The sequence below is a fragment of the Alligator sinensis genome, unplaced genomic scaffold, assembly GCF_000455745.1.
Source record: "Alligator sinensis unplaced genomic scaffold, ASM45574v1 scaffold286_1, whole genome shotgun sequence".
NCBI classification, from domain to species: domain Eukaryota; kingdom Metazoa; phylum Chordata; order Crocodylia; family Alligatoridae; genus Alligator; species Alligator sinensis.
Window position 1 is genome coordinate 1,314,221 of NW_005842366.1, and position 5,255 is coordinate 1,319,475.

Genomic DNA, 5,255 nt, shown 5'->3' on the forward strand with positions numbered 1-5,255 from the left:
TCTCATTTTGACTAGGTTTCTTGAAGCAGAAACCTTCAGCAAGTCTCATCGATAGCGGTGGTTCTCAACCTTTTTTGTACCAGGACCCATTTATAAACATTGATGGCCAGTCTCAACTCAGTTCCCCTCACTCCCAACCCACTACCCCCCACCCTTCGGGCCCCACCCCCTCAGTATGTAGGGTGGGGCATTGGGGTGCCCCAAGCAGGCTGGAACTCTGCCAGCCTCCAAGGGAAAAGCCACAGTTTCCCATGTTTTTTTTCCTTTAGAGGAGAATCCGCTTTTAAAGTTTGTTGATCCATTTTTTAAATTTGTTCATGACCCTTTCATATATTCTTGTGACCAACGGGTTGAGAAACACTGAAGCACTAACATAACTCTGGAGTGACTATATTGAAGTCAACTCATTTAAAAAATGTGAGGCTATATTTAGCTTTGGGGATTTATTTAATTGTTTATTATTTTTGCCATTTTTATTTAATAGTCAAAAATACGTTGGCATATTGGGCTAGCTGTTCTCCTGTGTAATGTTTTGGTTCAAATGGGTAACTCTGTTTGCAAGATGAAGATTAAATTCCAGTAAACGAGTACACTAAAAAAATCGCTTTGATTCTTGATACAGGATCCTATTACCACTCCCATAGATAAAATGAAAGACTCTAACACCATCTAATGTTCAGTATGTTGAGATACTCATCATTTATGCAGTATATTTGCGAAATATGACAGCTTCTCAAGAATACAAATATATTCCGTAACCATTTTAGACTGAGGGCTTTACAAGTATCTGTAGAAAACACACACAATATGATGTGTTTACACAGAGTAAAAATTGTATGTTTTGGTTTCATTCTACTATCAGTGCATTACAAAAAATAGTATCAAGTTTTTAAAAAATCTGTTTTTACTGATGGGTATGGGAAGGAAAAAATAAATGTTCTGGTAGAATATAATGAAATCAGCAGGGCAATGAAACAATGGGATTAATACTGTTGTCATTACTTTAACATCTTCAGCTCATTCTTTGTGGTGTTCCATCTGTTTACATAGCAAATAGAATTCACTGGAGGACATTATTAATAGTGTATTTGTATATACTGTATGCATCGTTCATGTATGTGTAAGCATGCTACTTATTGCAGTGTACCATAAATTAATACTGTACTTACATGAAGCTGTACATATTTTTATAATCTGTACCTGTAAACAGACACACTTGGACACACAAGCAACATTTTTTTTCTTTGGAGCATATCTTATTTCCAATACAAATTTGAAAATCTATGAACCACGATAATATTAACTCCCAGTTTCTATGACCTCTCATAAAACAAAAGAAGAATGAGTGGTTGGCTAAAAGGATTCTAATGATGCTTTTGGACTCTTATGTTCACGTAATGACTGGTAGAAGATTTATATGCTCTGTATAGGTATAATTAGACACCCACAAACCCATTTGACCCTGCTGAGGTGAAGAGCTCTCCTGCTTTTTGTTTCAGCAGATGAATCAATACTTGCACGTTTTACCACTGTGGAGTGAAATTGAGGAAATGAAAATCTGATAATTTTGCTCCCAGTGCAGTCTAGACAGAGGAGAGCAGTTTTAGTCTTTGACAGGAAGATCTATTTCCAGTTTCTCAAAAGGCTAGTGTCAATTCTGAAACTTCTCCTATTATTGATTTTCAGTTTTGTTAAAAAGGATGTTTTATTAGAAATATTAGTCCCAGTAACCATGTAAGCTTATGTCTGTTTCACAAGTTGATAAAACCGTGTTTTAATTTTGGTCTTATATGTATGCTTGAATCACTAAATCTTTTTGCCTAATGTAGTTTGTAGCAAAAAATGCAGTCTGATGAAGTTAATTGTTTTGTTTCTTTAAATATGCATAAGTTAGTACAGAATATAGTTGGGAGTGTGGCAGATACATTTAGAAAACAATTGAGCTCAAGAATAACCATAGTTTTGGCAATTTCATAAAATTCATTCAGTAGTATTTAGTTTTAAATACTTAGCATTTAATTGCACTTGTACATAATGACAGTTTATGCAGATATAGAAACATGCAAAAAACAAACAAACAAAAAACCCCACCCCTAATACATATACTTCAAGATAGGTCTTGGGATACAGTGAGCTGATGTAAATTTTAAGAAAAATCAGAACAAATAAATACACTTAATTCATGCAAAAATGATTAAACACTGGAATTTCTAATTTTTTAGGACAACTGATTACGTTAGCTTTCAAACTGACTGTTATACAGGCCACATGATATAAAATATAATAGTTAGAACTAATCTTTAATTTGGTTTCTTGACACTTGTAGACAAAATTAAGAGTTCACTTTTTTAATTGCCTTTATCGCTTGAAGATCATATGTAGTAGTATTCTCTACCTAATAGGCTGTACTTATTCACACCAGTGAATAGCTGTAGCAGATCTAGAGAACTCAATACAATTCTGAAAATATCAAATAAAAATCTTCAGGCCTCTGAAAGAGGAAATAAAAGTCTTTTTATATGTACAGTACATTCAGACTAAGAGGTTTAGGATTAGAATAGCACAGATGGTTTAAGTATTAACTGGAAATTACCTTTTGAACACAAAAATAGTCTCTGTAAACAAGCCACTATGGAAATAAATGAGCCACTTTTCTAATGTATTCCAATAACAGGACTAGTACTGGGGATATACCATGAGGTGCTTGCTTTCATTCTTTTATTTTCTTTCTGTTTTATTTTTTTAATGCACATGGTGAAGAAGAACCAACAAAGTTTACACATGCACATACACCAGCAGAGCCACTCAGGGAAAATGGTGCCCTGGGCAACTTTGTATTTCAGCACCCTCTTCTGCCCCCCAGGCCACTGGTGCTCTGTGTGTGCAGGATGTGTATGTGTGTGGGAGTTGTGTGCATGCATGTGTGGGGGGGTTGTATGTGTGAGGAACACACATGCCAGCAGCTGCGGGTGGCAGGAGACCCTGTGGACTAGAGCAGCATGTGTGTTCCATCACCCGAGATGCTAGCCTGTTGGTGGGACTGGAGGTGGGGGGCGGCAGGGGCTCAGCATGGGGCAGCAAGAAGGGCAGGGAGCAGGCAAGGCTGCCTGCACAGGAAGCCCAGTCCCAGTGGGAGGGTGCTGCCATCTATCACTACCTGACCACCTGTACTCTCACCCTTGGCAGTGGTAGCAGTGGCCGGGGAGACTGCAGCTTGGCTTCCAACACCAGCAAGTTGGTAATGGTGAAGTCTTTGGCATGCAAGCTGCCTTCTCACTGGGCACCACCACATTGCTCTTGGCCCAGCCCTCAGCACCCTCCCAGTCCATCATGCTGCCTGGCGGTGTCTGCTACAGCTGCCGCCACTGTCATCCAGAGACTATTTATTTTGCTGCCCCAGCTGGCTGGTTCCAATTACCTTGGGGAAAGGGGGATGATGGGCCCCACTGCCCGGCTCCTGGGTTTAGCTGCCACTGAAGTCCTCTGACAGCACCTAGCACAAGCAGCAGAGCAGGGCAGTGTGTGTGCACATGTGTGTGTGTATATGTGTGTATGGTGCCTCCCTGACCATGGTGCCTTCGGCAGTTGCCCACTCCGCCCACCCCTAAGGCTGGCTCTGTATATGACTATGTTCCTATAATTTTGGGTCATCGTTTGGCAAACAATTCACACTGGATTTAATCTCCAGTATGAATGTTCGTTTGCCTGAGCCTTCAACATGTTTCTTGGAGAGGCACAGCCTTTTTGGACCTGCAAGTTGGTATTAAATATGCACATCAGGACTGTTGCATTTGCATTTTACATCTTCACTTCCTGCAATGGAGTTTTATTAAAGCACAAATTAATGAAGCCTTGGGATGCTCAGTTCCTGGTCCCAAAGTGCTAGTACACATAAAATTCTGTTTTACTGAATCTTTCAAAAAGATGGTATTTTAAAAAAGAAGTACAATTCATTCTGTTGCATAAAATCAGAGGAGAATGTCTTCTATGGATTATATAGGTCTTCATTTGGGTTTCTTTGAAATCATAAACACTGGTCTGATGTCTTTGGTAACATGCAGTTACTGACAAGCTGCTGCAAATTTATTTTAATTAAAAAGTATAATTCCACTGCTTTAATCACATCTATTTATTTACTAGTGTATGAACTAGTGGAGATATTTTCTCAAAAATCTTGAGGTTAAAAAAAATCTAATGCTCGAGTTACTTTAGGGAAGTGGGGGTTGGTTGTTTGCTTGGTTCTTTGTTTTTGTCCTTTTTAATTTTACACGCTGTTGATTGAAAGTACATGCAAATCAGAATAAAATTATTTTAAGCACATTATCACTTAGCTTTTAAATGTGTCCATGAGATGTAGTAAAGTAGGATGGTTAGCTTATTCAAGTCCCTGAAGGATGTGTTTTAACTTTATGCCAGGGGGAAAGAAAACACTGGGCATTTGTGAGTTAGTGATCAGTTAGGTGTTAATATTCTTTGATCTATTTTAAAGGCATGAGAATTACTCAATAAAATAGTTGTGTTTTTTTATTTAACAAACAAATACAACAGACAATTCCTGGCTGGCAAAGAAACATTGTAACTTTCTTTCCACCACTTACTTATGGGTGAATCAAAGTAGGCTCTTCTGCATATAATTTAAAAATCAAAAGAGCTTTCTTGTCATATGTTATGTAGAGCAATTTAGAAACAGTCAAACATGAGGAAAAAAGTCTCATTAGCCATGTAGTCAATATTTAAAATTTGTGGTTGTGCTGCTTTTTTCCCCTTTAAAATTATTATCAGACACATTTTTACAATAGAAGAGGATGTAAAATCATCTTACATTACCTTCTCTCATACATACACAATTAATTTAAAAAATCCTTGAAAACTGATATTACATATAACCTTAATAAATACCTTAGCAAGTGCATATTTTAATTTATATTTAGCTTGTTGGATAACTATGCGGTAATCTATCTTTCAGTATCCTGTTAAAGCTGTATATACAAAGAGCAAAATATTTTCTATCAGATCAAAATGGCTACTATTTTAGATTAAGGAAAAGCCTGAAAATAATGTCTCCATGAGAAAAAGAGGGGGGAGCACTGTGCATGTCTTCATAACTGTGAGGTACAAGTAATTCTGAGAACAAAAAAAGTTTTCTGAACTCTGCAGAGGCAAAGTTTTTCAAACTGTAATAGTGCAGTGTATGGAAAATAAACACTCCTCCCCCCCCCCCCCCCCCAACCCCCCCACACAATTCCCCCCCCGGG